We start from the raw sequence: 16,551 nt of genomic DNA, 5'->3' as shown, positions 1-16,551 counted from the left end.
CTTTTGAAGCCAAGAAAGGGGGTGATTAATTTGCATTCTCTTAGGGGCACCGGGGTGGCTCAAGTCAACTAAGTGGGTTAAGTGTCTGCTTTTGGCTCAAGTCATGATCTCAGGGTCCTGGGATAGAGAGACACCTCCCCACCCCTGCCTTTGTCAGCGGGGATTCTGTTCCTCCCTCTGGCCCTCTCCCTCTCCCTCCAGTGCTCACTCTCTGTCTCTTTTGCAAATACATAAGGTAATTAAATCTTTTTAAAAATTACATTGTACAAAAAAAAAATTGCATCATACAGACAAGACTGCATGAAGTTATGAAATTGTCTTGGTAGGATGAGGTAAAATGGTGCCCCAAGTAAGCAAACAAACACTCACATAGCCCATATCCAGAATCTCAAAGTCGCTGAATATGCAGTGTTTGAAAGGATAAAAGAAATACATTAAAAAGATTTTTTTTTTTTTGTAGCTGCTTCTCCAATGATACATGTTTGCCATCCTTCATGTTATAAAACAGAGTTGAAGCTTAGTATCACTTTAAGCATGGGACGGAAAGGGATAAGTGAGGCTGGGCGAAAGGCGAAGAAATGAACTTGACCAAAAAAAAAACCACACATCCTTCGAAGACCTCCCCTGTCCCGAGGACAGAAAATGCCTTGGCAGTAGCGATTTCTTCTGCAGTCAGAAGGGAATTGGTTTCCCAGCTGTTCTGGTGTATTTTCCTTATTAGTCTTTGCTCCCACGGTCTAAAAGCAAAGACCGGATCTTAGCACCTACAGTACTGGTCCAGAACTGCAGCTTCCCTCATGCGTGACTCACAGACGGGAGCAAACCACCTACTGTAACAGCTGGACCCAGACCGTGGCGGATGCAGCTCAGCAGCTGCTTGGCCTGACCCCCGCACCCTGCCGTTGGCCGCAGCTCTCACCTTGGTGAAATAGCAAAGGTGGGGTTTAGATGCATGGCTACTGTTACTCGTTTCTCCTAAATTGTATTTCTCCATTGCTACTCTAAGATCTTGGAGGTCATCTTGAAGTCTCAACTCAATTTAGGATGGCTAGGATGCCAGTCATCATTCAACATCCCACTGCATGAGGAGTGCCTGGGTGGCTCAGTCGGTTGGGTGTCTGGCTTTGACTCAGGCTGTGATCCCAGGACCCTGGGATCAAGTCCCACTTCAGTCTCCCTGCTTAGCAGGGAGTCTGCTTCTCCCTCTCCCTCTGCCCTGCCACTTGCTTGTGCACTTTCTCTCTTTCTTTAAAATCTTAAAAAAAAAAAAATTCCACCACATGTGCTCTGGTGCATAAGTGACCACTGTCTTGAAGAATAAAGGTTATGCTTAGTTTGAAATTTGGTTAGTCTTTGCTATAATTATGATGAGTGTGAAGTGAGCCAGCTTTATAGGAATTCGTTTCTTAAACAGGATGACCTCTTGCTGCATCTCCTCTGCTCTCTGGTATACTGCTCCCCTACCCTGAGGCCAGTTCTCGAGGCTTCACTAGAGACAGGGAGAGTAGGCACCTGCCCTCAGAAAGCCTCCAAGCTGGCTAGGGCTACAGATTAAAGTGTGAGAATCCTAGATTCACCAGGGAGTGCAAATAAGATGCCATTACAGAGAAGGTGAGAATATTTTTTGGGTCAGTCTATACCCCAAAGCCTGTGTCTTCCAGCCTCCCATTTTATTTGCCATTAGCATTGTTTTGCAGAAATCGTTCTGCCGAGTATCTCCTCCCTTATTCTAGTACATTCTGGCCCTCACATGGTACCCAGCACTTTATGCATAACGCATGCTGGGTCAGTGTTTGCTGACATAACTGAATGGGGGATGTCTTTGTGGGAAGGCAGAGCTTGGGCGCAGCTTGAAATGGGGGACGTGGGGGGTGTGGTGACATACTGCCCATATATGAGTCATTTGTTCTGGGCCTTGAGGAAGGGCTTGCAAAGTCAAAACAGAGCGGAGACACATGCCAGGTTGAGGAATGAGCTACAGTGGAGCGGAGTGTTAGGTTGATGAAATATGGGGTCAGGGAGGAGGCCAGCCAAGACGTTGTTCTGGATGGGGTGTTAGTGTGGCCAGCTCTAAGAGCAGGGCCCTCCAGAGGCGGGTGGATGCGCCCACGTATGAGCCTGTTTTTCTCTCCCCATTTCGTGCTGGGGACATGCTCTTCATTTGTGTTAGTGCGTGCATTATGTTCTTGGTGGTGTTGGGGGGCGGGCGGGGTGTGTTTGGAGGAATTCGTAGTTCCTTTCTTTATGTTTTATTTTTAATTAGTTTGCTCTGGAATTGGGTGGTTTTCAGGAAAGAGGTTGAATGCATTTGGCAAAACTATTTGAAAACTGGAATGGGAAAATGAAAGTTTCTCTTTTTTTTTTTTTTTTTTTTGTTCTCTTTTCAGTTTTTCCTGGGCCTCTGGATGACTTTAGAGAGAGGCCACAGATGAAGAAAGGGAATTCTGTAAAACCAGAAAGATATCTAGCTGGGGCAACTGCTGGAGACAGGGGAAGCAGGAAGAAAGAGCAGGTTTGGGGAAGTAAGTGACTTTCTGTGTTGGCCCTCAAGGAAGAGCTGGAAATTGCCATTTGGAATCAGGGTTCAAGCTCAAAAGAAGTCAGAACTGGAAAGAGATTTAGCTGCAAAGATGGTAGTTAGAAGTGAGGGGACAGTGCCCGGGGAGAGCAGGTGGAATGGCGTCCTTTTTTTTTTTTAAGATTTTATTTTATGTATTTGTCAGAGAGAGAGAGTGAGAGAGAGCACAAGCAGAGGAGAAGCAGAGGCAGAGGGAGAAGCAGGCTCCCTTCTGAGCAAGAAGCCCGATGCGGGTCTCGATCCCAGGATCCTGGGATCATGACCTGAGCTGAAGGCAGACACTTAACGCCTGAAGCATCCCTGGAAGGGGGTCTTTAGCTCTGGTCCATGGTGAGTCCAGTGATTGAAGTTCAAGGCTCTATAACCACTGGAAATTGTGAGCAATATTTTCTGTGAGTTTCTGCCTGGCATGCTGGGATGGAGTGTGTCTGTAACTTTGGTCAGGTTCTTAGAGGTATCCAAAGGTTAAGAAATCTCTGCTGTAGAATGGGAAGATGAGTCCAAGAAGGTCAGAGCCCTAAGGAGAAATCAGCATTGAAAGAGTTAGCAGAGAGGAGCCATGGAAAGAGGCCAAAGAGATTAGGAAGGCAGAAATCTATCCCGGAAGTCAGGAGGATGTGGAAGGCAATGGAACGCGTGGGAGTGTGGGCCGCAAGGTTCAATGGTATCTTCAAGTCAGATAGGATTAAAAGGACAGGTTCAATAGACTGCTGGGAAGTCACTGGAGACTTTCCGGAGAGCAGTGTGAATGGAAAGCACATTGCGATAAGCGGAGAACGGGATTCAGGAGAAGGGAGCAAGTCTAGCTTTCTCTTTCTGGAAGGTTAACATTTGACAAGAGTGAATATTTACGGAGTTCCTGAGAAGGGCTGGAACTCGTGCCATTCACTGTAGACATAAATGTGAGCAAGGTGACATGGGCTTTTGTTCTCATGGATCTTAGGGTCTCTTGGGAGAGATAGGCACTAATCAAATAACGACACAAAGTAAGTGTATCATCACAAACTGGGTCAGGGCTTTGATGGGAAAAGCATGGTGCCCAGCACTGAAACCCAATCTGGGGTCCAAGAAGGACCCCTGAGGACATGATCATTGATCTCAGACCTGATCAGCTCCCAAGGGGGACCAGGAGTGAAATGGCTGGGCAAGGGAGCAGAGAGCAGAACATTCTAGGCAATGAGGGAAGTCAAAGCAAAGTGTAGAGAGAGAAAGGCCAGTGACAGGAGCCCGTGCTGGGTCTTTTAAATGACAATAAAGATCTGAGTTTAAGAACATTGAGGAAGCTGCCAACTTGTGGAGGGTCAAACACAGTTTTGTATTTTGAAATAACGTAGAGGAATCCAGGGGAGAAACGATGGTAGCTTGGACCAGCTTCCTGGCAATGAAGGCGAAGAGAAGAGGAGGGATTGAGGAATCATGCAGGAGCTCACACAGCCGCAGAAGGCAGGAGACAGAACACCGAGATTTAGGGAGGACCGGCAAAAGGTTAAGTTTTTCTTTGGGGCTGAACACTGAAGCTCATTTGTAGGCAAAGAGAAAGAGCAGAAGAGAGAGAGAACTTGAAGAAATACTAACCAGTGGAGGAGATACAGGTCTTCAAATCAGAAATACTGCTCTCTAGGTTGAGAAGACGGGGCCGGTGAATATACAGGTGTGGTTATAGGTAGAAAGGAGGCAAATTGAGGCTTGAACACTTGATCCACAAAAGGGGGCCTGCATGTGTTTTGGGGTGAGGCTGCAGCCTCCCAAATAACAAGGTAGTCTTGGGCTGCGGAGGATGAACAGCAAGAAGCTCCGAGATGGTTCACAGAGGGGACATGGTTGCCATCTGCATATGTGTACAAACACTGCCTGATCCTTCTATCACCAAATCAGTCCTTGGGTTTTATAATTGGAAACAGAGTCAGGGGATTTTAATATGTCCAAAGTGTCTCTCTTGAGCTGTACTAAGAAATTCTTTTTTCCTCCAAATCCATGAGGTGGTTTGTTCAACAGCTGGGATTGGGATTGGGGTTGGGTGGGTGGGTGTGGTACAGTGAGGAAGAGCTCATTTCCCAGACACTCGAGTTATTCCTCAGGAGAACTGGATCATTGTGTTACAGACGAGACAGCCACACAAGTCTGAATTTCTAAAGGCACGTTCACTTGTGTTTCCTACTACCAATTAAGTCCAGCTGTAGGGACACCAATGGACTCAATCCATCTTTAAAAATCAACGCCGATTTTCAGTTTACTAAAACAGATGCAGTGAGACGTCATGTGTCTCATGTCTCCAAACAAATGTGTTTAGTTAATGTCCTAGCTCAGAAAAAGAATTAGAGTTTTCAGTTGACTTCTAAAAAAATTATGAAGGATTAATGTGCATCTCTTCCCCCCACCTTTTTTTGATACAGTTGTGGGAAAGTTGGACTCTTTTCAACACAACAGATCTTTGTTATGGAATCTCTGAGTGGATCTATGCATTTGTGGGGACTCGTAGTCTTTTCCAGCCTCCATGAGCACAGCTTTGTCACAAAAATGGCTTTTCACTCTAAGACATGTCTTCTCTGAAGGTCAGAGGGAGATGCGTGGTATGAAGGCGCCATGTTGGATTAGAAATGAGCAGTGCAGAACTGGCTACAGCAGAGGGCCTGCTTGGCAATCTTGAAATAAATGCAGCTGGGATAATTTCAATTTTTGATTCAACCCTTGGCAAGCCTTTAGTGTACACAACCCTTCCCTCCCACCCCCAAACCTGTGGAGGAAGCTCAAAGGCTGGTTGTACTCAGTGGTCATTATTCTGTCTCTTGGAATTGCCAGTAAACACTAGGTCAGCTCTGCGTCCTGCCCAGGTTCAGTTAGCACTCTGGGAAGAACTTCCTCTTCCTACGTGAGTTATTAAACGTCTAGTTGTTGAGCATAGCACTTTGTTGTGTTTGATGAATATTTGCTATTATTTTGAAACATGATAATTATTTGGGGTTATTCACTTCCTAGGACTCGATGTGTACCCCCAAAGGGTCACGATTATGGAGCACATTTCCTTCTCTATGCATATGGTCTCTTGGTTCTAGGCTGACATACCCAGGTTTTATACCACATGAGTTCCAAGGAGACCATTCACCGCTGGGAAAGTGCTTTTCAGTTGCACGGCGGCTCTGAAACGGGCTTCTGTGTTACAAGGTTTCAAGTGCTCACAGCTCACAATTCGCTGGTAGAACCAGATAAGTTTAGCAGCCAACAGTCTCTCCCCCTTCTCGGTCGATTCCTTTCTGAGTTCCCAGGAGAACTAGGTTTTGGAATTTTCCCTAAATGTCTATTCTCCTAGGGCTGAATCGAACCTTTGGCGTTTCCTGTTCTATACTGGGAACCAGAAGCTTTCTGAATTATCTCATAGGACATTTCCTGATCTGTGAATCTTGAGAGCATGAAGATCATGTTTTCCCCTCATCATCTCCTGATCTCAGTCTCTCAGGAGCATGTGTGTGTTTCATTACAATTCCACTGGTTCCCGCGTTCAGTGATAAATATGTGGGTTAGAGTATGTACATTCATATACAACACCAAAGGTTACCAGAATGGATTTATTGCTTGTTACATCATTTTACTGTGGGGCTGATTCACTCGATCAGTTTATTTAGCAATGAGGGAATATTAAATAAGGCAACTGTACCAACTTACACCAGCCCTAGCTTCGCTGGGTCCACCACCTCTGCCCTCTCCTAATCAGTGGCTTGATAAGGTCAATCATGCTCACAGAGATGGGCCTGTCATGGAGACAGCTGTCTCTACTCAGGGACTTCCAGAACAAGAGGACGCCATGCGTCTGAAAACAAAGGTGGTCTTCAGGTTGATGATTTCATTTTCACTTTTAAGGTCTGAGTATTCTCCTCTTGCTATTGTTTACTTGATCCTTTGTTGTTTGGATGACATTGTTCTGAATGCCAACTCCAGAACGAGGTTCTCCTGTCCTGTGTCATCCTGATCAGAGTTATTTTGTTCCACTCCACTGACCTCAAATTACTGGTCACAAAACCCTTGATGTTCAATTAGGAATAAGTAAGTTATCACTTATCAAAGGATCAAAGTTAAGCCATGTTTATTAAAAATTGGGTGTTTCTGGGTGGGGGGGTGAGGGACATAGGGGATGGGGATTAAAGACTGCACTTGTAATGATGAGCACTGAGTAATGTATAGAATTGTGGAAACACTATATCGTACATCTGAAACTGATAGAACACTGTACATTACACTGGAATTAAAATTTTGAAAACTTTATAAAAAAAGGGATGTGTCCACCGTTTTATTTTTAAAAGCTTCCCACATGCAGAAATGTTGAAAGAACTGTAGAGCGAATACCCTTGTACCCACAGCTCAGTGTCTACAGTTGTCAATTTCATATATGCATTTACTATACACCCATCTATCCATCCATTCATCCATCGTATCTTTTAGCTTTTGAAATGTTGAAATAATTTTAGATTTCCAGAAAAGTTCCATGAATAATACATACACTTCCCAAATACCCTTCGTCACCTTCCCCTAAGATTATCATGTTACAAAACCATAATACAAGGACCAAATCAACATTAGAATTAATCAACACAAAATTAAAATTACTACACTATTTAATAGTGAGTTTTTATTTTTTAAGGATTTTATTTATTTATTTATTTATTTATTTATTTATTTGAGAGAGAAAAAGAGAAGAAGGAGAGGAGGTAGAGGGTCAAGAAGACTCCATACCGACCTTGGAGCTGGAAGTGGGGCTCAATCCCATGGACTTGAGCTGAAACCAAGAGTTGGATACTTAACTGACTGCGCCACAGGGATGCCCCATGAGTTCTTTTTTTTTTTTTTATTTAAAAAATTGTTTTTCTGACTGGAATTTAAATAAAAACTTGGAAAAAAATACTACAACACTATTAAACGAATCTACAGATCTTATTCAAAGAGCCTCAATTTTCCCATGAAGGTCCTTTCTCTGGTGCAGAATGCAATCCTGGACCCCACCCTCCATGTAGTTGCTGTGTGTCCTTAGCCTACAATCAATGAAAGCCCCTCTGTCTTTGTTTATCTTACCCTTGACCCTTTTGATGTGTACTAGCCACTTACTTTGTTGAAGGTCCTTCGATTTGGGTTTCTCTGAAGTTTTCTTGTGATTAAATTGAGACTATGCATTTTTTTTGCAAGAAGACCACAGAAATGAGATTATGCCCTTCTCTGTTTATCACATGGTGGGGGTAGGCATTTTGGCACCCTATATAATTGTCACGGATGTATCTTTCATCCCTTGGTTAAGGGGTTGTGTGCCAGTCTCTTCCACTATGAATTTATGATTTTTCACTTTGTAAATAATAAGTGTTTTGGAGGAGATACTTCAAGACTACACAAATATTCTGCTTCTCCTTAAATTTCACCTACTGATTTTAACAGGCATTGGAGGGGTTTTGCCTATGCTCTCTAATGGTGATTTCCTATGTCCCTCATTCTCTCTACATTGATTGGCTGGGATTATACCTTAAGGAAAAGGTGTCCCCTCTTATTTATATATTTATTTATTTATTTAACTTATCTTTCTATCTGTTCCATTATTTATTTACATCAAGATGGAGTCAAGGATCATTCTTTCACTTTTTGGGTATAATTCAGTATTATCTCAATTTATTTTGTTGCTCCAATTGTCCGTTGGGTCATTGGAAGCTCCCTTCAGATGAACTCCTGCATCCTTTTGACCTGTCCTGACATCTTTGGAGCACTTTCTTTCTTTCTGGCAACATAAGATGTTGAAGGCTTATTTTGTATTTTCCCTATTTTTTTTTTTTCGAGGAGCCCTGGGTTCTTTTATGAGAGAATGGTGCTTAGAAACCAAGATCTGGGCACTAAGTGTGCTTAATGCTACGGGAGTCCCATCGCCCTGCCCATGGATGCAGATAAGAAGTGTGTGTGTTATTAGTGAGTACCACCTGCATTTCTGTATTTATCCATCTGTGTGTGTGAGTAGATGTCTGTACATATATTATTTACAGACTCCTATTCACATATAACAGACCAACTTTTAGCTCTGCAGGGGAAAACATGGTTCTCATCATCCACAGTGTATTAACTTATTTGTCTGATACTCAAACACACATAAAGTAGTTTCAGAATTGCTAATTCATAGTCCGTGCCAGAGAGACAAATTTGCTAACCAGAGTCCAATATTTGTACACTAGCCTTTTGTCTATAGCTCTATGGTTTGTAGCCAAAAGTTGTTTAGCTTCGTTCCTTTCTTCCCTACCCTCTTCACGGTTGTGTTATTCATTTGTAATACAGTCAAGTTCACTTGTTATTGCTTGTGTTCTGCTTTGGATTTCTTCCACATCTTGGTTGATTCAAAATATTTATACTTACTTTTTTGATGTGTGGGGGACCAATATTCTAAAGTTGGAGTAATACAGAATGTCCCCCCAGGGAAGTGTTGCCTTTCCCCTATTCTTCCCTCCACATTCCCATCTACTCCTTGCAGGGGATCGATCTCATTTGTGTCTGGATTATCCTTCCTACACTTCTTTTGCACACGGTAGTAGATTCACAATCCCCTCCTTTTCTCTTTTTTGTGAATCCATCTTATTTATGGTGCGTTTCACAGTAAGTGGCGACTGTCAGTATGTGTTCACCCTAAACACTTCAGCATAACTGTCATTAGCTAAACTCCAATTTGTAGGCATTTCCCCCCTTTTTGTTTCTTTTAAGGTAAAAGTCACATGCAGTAAAACTCATGAATCTCAAGTGTACCACTGGATACATTTTCACAAATGTATACACTTGAGTGAGGCAAATCCCTAAGAAAACATGGGGGGGTTACCATAACCTCGTAAGGTTCCATTGTCCTCCTTCCCAGCTACTTCCTGCTCTAGCTCTGAGACAGCTGGTATCCTATTTCTTTTTTCTGACATCAATTGCTTTGGCCTGTTCTACACTCTGTATACATGAAATTATACAATGTGTACTCTTGTGTGAAGCTTCTTTCACTCGGCCTGTCTTTGGAATACATCCATGTCATGGTGTGGATCCCTAGTTCACTCCTTCTACTGCATTAACACACAACAGTAAATATACCAGTGTACACAGGATGAACGGGGAAGGCGTTCCCTTTCTAGGGAGTGAGACTTTCTCCATCTGATGGTTCAGAATCTCCTGGTGTTGTTGTGTTGCCATGCCGTGCTTCATATATTTTAAATTATTTTAAATAATTCAGCTTTAAACACATTGCCTTGTGCATATATGCATAGTGCTTTTCTTTTTAAAGATTTTATTTATTTATTTGAGAAAGAGAGCAAGTGGAGGGGAAAGGCAGAGGGAGAGGGAGAAGCAGGCTCCCTGCCCAGCAGGGAGCCCAGTGCAGGGCCCGATCCCAGGATCCTGGGATCATGACCTGAGCCAAAGGCAGACGCTCAACTGATTTGCCACCCAGGTGCCCCGCATAGTGCTTTTCATTCAAAAGCTCAGTGTTAAAACACAAGTAGAGGCTTTCTGTATAGACAGAGAAATGTCCTTTAAGACTTTTAACATTAGAAAAAAAAGACATTTAATATTGAAAAATTCATCCCACAAAAGCCTTAGTCCAGTACCTATTTATCGAACATTTATTACCTGCAAGTTATTGCATTAGATACTTGAGAACAAAGGCATGAAGAAGACAGAGGCCTGGCTGTGGGTGTTTTCGGGCATTCAAGGAACACTGGGACACTATCAGAGAGGGGATTTCCTGTGAAGAACCCCATCATCATCCCATTTGTTTGCTCCAAATCATATGAGAAATGCAGCAATCTTCAAAACCAGTAGTCCTTGGAGAGAAGCTGACCGTGGTTTTTGCAGCTGTCGTGTGGGCTCAGGGTCATGGAGAGGGATCAGGGAATATGTGAGAAGACAATAGGAGCTACCGCAGGCCCGGAGCTCTGCTGCCAAATGGGGGACAGCATCAGGAAGTGTGTCTCACCTCAGGCAGCAGCCCCTGAAACACAGGTGGGAGCAGGGCACCTCGCTGACCTGGGCCACCAAGCACTACACAGGCCTCCATCCCTCCACCCCACAGTGAGACGGGTGGAGGGGGCACCTGCAGTCAGCATTTACAAAAGGCCACAGGAACCCTTCACCCCTTGTCATGCACAAAATGAGGCAAAGTGTGGCTCAATAATTTGCTCCAGGACACACCTTGGAAGGCACTCGACAAACGCTAATTTAGTTGAAAAGATGCATCCATTTAAAATCTCTCTAGGGGCGCCTGGGTGGCTCAGTGGGTTGGGCGTCTGCCTTCCGCTCAGGTCATGATCCCAGGGTCCTGGGATCAAGTCCTACATCGGGTTCCCTGCTCAGCGGGGAGCCTGCTTCTCCCTCTTCCTCTGTCTGCTTCTCTGCCTACTTGTGCTTTCTCTCTCTCTGTCTCTCTCTCTCTGTCAAATAAATAAATAAATAAAATCTTTAAAAAAAATGAAATCTCTCTCACACACTCCCACAAATAAAAAATAAATAAATACTAAAAACCAAAATCTCTCTCTCACTCTCTTTTTAAAGTCTTACTGAGTAACCTGTAAAAAAAAAAACTTTTTGGTATAAATTCAGTAACTTCTAGGCTTAGACATGATAAATGCTTTTTTATTTTTAAAACAAAAATATGAAATGGAATGGAAACGACTTTCTTCCAAAACACTTTAAAGAAACAAATTATCATGTGGAATCTCATTTTGAATGAATCAGAGTACAGTAAATCTCAAAATATCCCCCGAACTGCCCACTGTGGTTTGCTAAACAGGAAAATGACTTCAGCAGGATGGTCTTCTTCCCCTAGATTCACAGCAGGCAGCCCCTTTGTGCTGCTCCAAAAACATCTTAATTCTTCCCCAAGTACCATGTTTCTTGGAATTGTTCACCGGAAATTAATAGTATTCTGAGTCTTAAAGTAATTCAAACCACCAGTGACTTTGTCATAGCGTTTCACAGTAGCATAAAGAGCAGGCAAGCCAGCCCATTAGGACAGCCTTAGTCACCATCGCACACAAGATCCCTCACACAAAGACATGTGTTTCCGTCCCAACTGTGTCCACCAGGCTGCCCTACTGGGTAGTGACAACAAACAAGATCCATGAGTAAAATATGTTGGATAATGTCAAGGATTAAGGGGGAAAAATGTTGGGCAAAGGCAGATCTTGAACCTGCTGGGGTAGAGGAAGAAGAGAGGCTGAAATGAAAGATTGGGTAGCCAGGGAAGGCGTTGCTGGGGAGGTGATATTTGTGTAAAGCCCTCAGTGGTATCTGAGTCATCTGGGGAAGCGTGTTCCTGGCAAAGGGACGAGCACGTGCAAAAGCCCTGAGGCAGGAGTGTTTCTGAGGAACAGGAGGGCATGGCTGGAATGTAGTGAATGAGGGAGAGAGGAGTGAGGAATAAGGATAGAGAGGGAACAGGGGCCACATCATGAAAGGCCTCAGAGGAAGGACTTTGGCTTTTACTCTGATGGATGGGGAAATCGTTGGAAGGTTTTGAACTGAGAAGAAAACTGACCTTCTGGGTGGGCGTCTCCCCACCCAAAGCAGAAAGGGCGGTTGAGAGGCTCTGTTAAACCAGGGACTGTAGCACAGAAACTCTCGTGAAGAAGGGAAAGCCCATTTCCAGTGTTTAAAGACAGGCTAGGTCTCCCCAGACAAAGAAAAATAAGAGAGCAGAGCACTCGTTCACATAACTGAGCAGTTGGGGACTAAATGTGTGATGTTATTTTTAGAACTTGGCATTTTTTTTTTAAATGCCCTGCTCCTGGTTTCTTGTATCTTTTAGAGAACACATGGGGTAAAGAAAAGCAAGCATGACCTTCCAAGGATAGCACCGAATTAGGAGGCCTTGTTTCTAGTTCGGGTCCTGACTTTGACCTTGTAATATCCTAGGGTTGGTTACGTAAATCTTGAGCTTTAGTTTCCTCCGTGGGGAGCGTAATTGTTAATTACTTTATGGAATTATTTTGTCAATTAATAACATGTTAATAGTGTGACAGTCATAAAATACTCGGAGTGTCTTTGAAATAGGCATGACACAGAACCGTGGTGATGACCTATTAGTGTCACTATTATAGGAAACACATGGCATTTTAGCCCCGAAAAGGCTCATGGACAGGAAAAACTGTGGGCAATGGGGAGTGACTGGTGTGAAGCTGGAAGATGAGTGGTGTGGAGAATGACATTTAACTTCAGGACCTTTTGATGTTTTCGGGCCAGGATTTTGCAATGCTGCTTTTTAAAAAGGGACGGTCCCTGAGCAGGATGTGGGACCAAGAGGGTGCGTGTTAAGGTAAATCGCCTCCCGGGCCCGGGATCTGGCACCAGGGCCTGTGTCACCTCTCTACCTTATTCATACTCCACTGGTGCATTTGACTTGAATAATGTGTGGTTTTGAGCTGTGTATTCGAAAGGCTGGCAGGGTTGACCTCTAGCAGAGATGCCATGGCTCGTCGTAGGTATATAGAGGTACGAGATACTTATTTTCTTCATTACATATTAATTTTTCAAATAAAACTCTGCAATCCCCAATAAGTTGGCACAACTCTTGATGAAAACGAGGCGGACTCTGGTGGATCCTCCTTAAAGATACAGGAGGGTTAGTTCAGATGTCGCCTGGAAGACGGGACTAGAGGACCTCTGTCCATTAGGGTCAAGGTGTCTGTTGCTCTGATAAGATTCTTTAAATGCTTTCTTAATTCATTCAACAGATATCTTTTGATAATATACTGTGTTGGGTGCTCCAGAGTCTTCAAGGATGAGTAGACATGGTGCCTGTCACCAATGAGCTTATAACCAAACAGAGAAAGAACTATAAAACCAGGCAGTATGTGTCATGGGTCATGAGCAGTCATGGGGGGGCTGTGGAGGTGACAGTGGGGAGAATCCTCTGGCTCAGAGACCAGGAATGCTTTGTGGAGGAGCCGATGACTGGGGGTGGATGAGTGGGAGGGAGGGCTGTGGTGCATTCGAGTAGAGGAGATAAAAAAGCCAAGCGATGGCTGGATAAGGCTTCTCAGAGGGGGTACACCTGCCATCGAGGGCTTCACAGGCACAAGGGAGACAAGAGGAGGACATTACGGGGCCAAGTGCCCCACCTGAAACCCACTGGGTGTGTTAGAGAAGGGTGGCCACCAGTTAGGACGGGGGTAGGGGGGTGTGCTCTGGGAGAAAACGCTGGGAAAGTAGACTTGGGCCAGATTTTTTTTTTTAAGATTTTATTTATTTATTTGACAGGCAGAGATCACAAGTAGGCAGAGAGGCAGGCAGAGAGAGAGGAAGGGAAGCAGGTTCCCCGCTGAGCAGAGAGCCCGATGCGGGGCTCGATCCCAGGACCCCGGAATCATGACCCGAGCCGAAAGCAGAGGCCTCAACCCACTGAGCCACCCAGGCGCCCCTGGGCCAGATTTTATACTTGAAAGTCAGGTTAGATGTTTGCGGCTAGTGGAGGGGTGATCTCTGTCCCAGCTGAGCTGGGACCTTTGCAAAAGGCATTCTAGGGACACAGATCTGCAGTGAGATAGAGGATGAACTGAAGGGTGGAGGAAGTTAGAGGTGAGGGGAGAGGATCAGCGGGAACAGGAAGTAACAAGAGAGATGGGCAAGGATGAAACCTTACGAAGAAAAGACTAAAACGACTTGGGGACCAGGGACCGGGGATCATGAAAAGGAATCCCAAGATCAGGGACTATGGAAGGGAAGGAAGAGGCAAAGATTCCTCTAAAGGGCTGGTTGTGCAGGAACCTGGAAGACAGTGGCACGGAATAGGGAAGTTCAAGGTGCCGTGTCAGTCTGGAGGACGATTATCAACCCAAGCCTGCAGAGTCGCGGAGACCAGCCGTCGTCAGTTGGGCACCTTGACCTCTGAAGGTGTGTGATTAATGGACGCGTGGTATTTCTCAACGCCTCATCCGCTCAGCACCATCTAATCTCCTGGAACGTGATCAGATGTCGGGCTCCTGCTGTTTGAATTTATTTCCATTGGTTGTCTGTGTCAGCATGGAAGTGGACGTTTGTGCAGCTTTGGTGGAGAATAAAGGTCATGTACATACGTGCTTATTTCTAAATGAGCTGTAATTATATGCACAACTCAGGACTCCATGACTCACCTCTGCCCTCATTAACTCCACCCCATGAACTGCCTCTTTATTTCAAACATGAAGTCACTTCAACGACTTCACTTTTTAAGTCTTGGCAGAGATTTAATGACTTTTTTTTTTTCCTCTCTCTTTCTTAAAGGAACCCAAAAGTTTGGATGCCACACTCTCGTGAGAGCCACCAAGGACTTGGAGGGAGACACATTGGTTCCCCAAGAGTGGGCGGGTCTGTATTCCTCACTGAGATGGGACCTCGCTACCCACACCATCCGCTGGAGGGGAGAGCAGGGCACAGTGTCCGTAGTTAGTGAGAATAATTCACTCATTCCCCTTGCACCAAAGATCAAAAAGCATGGTGGACGTTTTGGTTTCTTAATCCAAGTTGATTTAAACGCCCGGTGAGAGGAGAGAAGTAAAACAAATAGGAATGTAATATCCTGCTTTTAGCTCTGAGAGAAGCAGTTCACAGGACAAGGCTATAAATCAGGAGAGGTTGGTGGCTGGTCCTGTGGCCCAGCACCAGGGATGCTTTCCACAGGGCAGTGAACTGGAGGGTAGAAGAAAACACTGGAATCCCTTCAAATTCCTGCATACACTCATCTCAACACGTGTTTGTTGAGTAGTGGCTATGGTTAGAAGATTGTTTTCAGCACAAAAGAGAATTTCTGCTCTTTGCTATGATAAATATATGTATTGATATAGAGTAATTTCTAAGGTCGTGAGAGGGATTTGAAGGACAGAACTTAGAATCCTCTGTATGTGTGCGATGCAGCCTTCACAAATGCAGTCTTGGAAACCAGTATCCTTGGTTGATAATGACACTGAAAGTATCCCTCCTACCCCCAGCTCCCAAAACTGTGATTCTTAAAATACTTTTAACCAGGAAATACTACAAACATAAAATAAGGACTCCCATGAGCTTTAAGATTTATTCAGGCTGAAACTTCATGGGGTGCCCACAACATGCAGTGGAATATTTTACAGAATTCGGGGACCACAACAATTTTATGAGGCTGTTTTATCAGCCCCATTTTAGAGATGAGGACACTGAGGCTCCGACGGGTTGAGTAACTTCCCCAGCTTCATACTAGTGAGTGGTAGAATGGGGACTGAAGCCTAGGTGCTCCGGTTGTAAATTCTCCTCTCTTCTACCCTACCAAGGCTGCCCCATGAGAAAAGACACCAGAAACGGACTCATCTGAGCCTATGGAAACAAAGTACCTATACCCTGAAGTGAACAGAATTAAAAATCCTCTTGATAAACAGACCTCAGAGCTCTGGGCTGTTTGGTTTCAGAATCTCTTGTCACCTACCCACCCTCTCCATTTTGGGGTTTAATGTTCAACGAGGTTATCACATGGAAATCCAGCAAGCAAATCTTAGGAGATTTTCAGGCCAAATTGTAAAACCCATAATGTTTACATGGTCTAGATAAAATTTTATTGTCTATTTATATTTCAATTTCCTAAATGCCGATAGCAAAACTGCCCTTATATAAACATGAGAAGAAATTCCCAGCACTCAAATACTACTTTTATCTACCTTCCCTATCTCGAAGCTTCTAGTCAGTTGGAAAAGATGTCCTCTTTCTGACCACCATCCTCCTGCACCTGCTCCTGACACTGGACGTAAGTCTAAGGTTGCTCTAAAGTTAATGATTAAAATATTCGAGTGGACATTATTCATCATTTCTTGGGAACATTCTTGGGTCATCCATTAGCGTGCAGTTCTGAAACAGCATAAGGTAGATTCTTAAATGGCGCAGTATGGATTCTGATCTGGAGAGAATTTCACCTGTTATGAATGGTTTTCTTTTTTTTTTAAGATTTTATTTATTTATTTGACAGAGAGAAATCACAAGTAGGCAGAGAG

General features: G+C 44.1%; 1 long non-coding RNA gene across 1 annotated transcript in view; it reads left to right on the top strand.

Annotated features, from left to right (window-relative positions):
* The window catches only part of LOC125097831 (uncharacterized), a 47,587-nt gene extending 31,349 nt beyond the window's left edge, over positions 1–16,238 (top strand). Inside the window, exons 3-4 of the long non-coding RNA XR_007126628.1 lie at positions 14,822–14,905; positions 15,841–16,238. This is a non-coding gene — a long non-coding RNA (uncharacterized LOC125097831). The remainder of the gene's footprint in view (positions 1–14,821; positions 14,906–15,840) is intronic.
* Positions 16,239–16,551: the final 313 nt, after the last annotated feature.

The sequence above is a fragment of the Lutra lutra genome, chromosome 4 (assembly GCF_902655055.1).
Source record: "Lutra lutra chromosome 4, mLutLut1.2, whole genome shotgun sequence".
Lineage (NCBI taxonomy): Eukaryota > Metazoa > Chordata > Mammalia > Carnivora > Mustelidae > Lutra > Lutra lutra.
The sequence above is the reverse complement of the archived record's forward strand: the minus strand, read 5'-3'. Positions and strand labels throughout refer to the sequence as shown.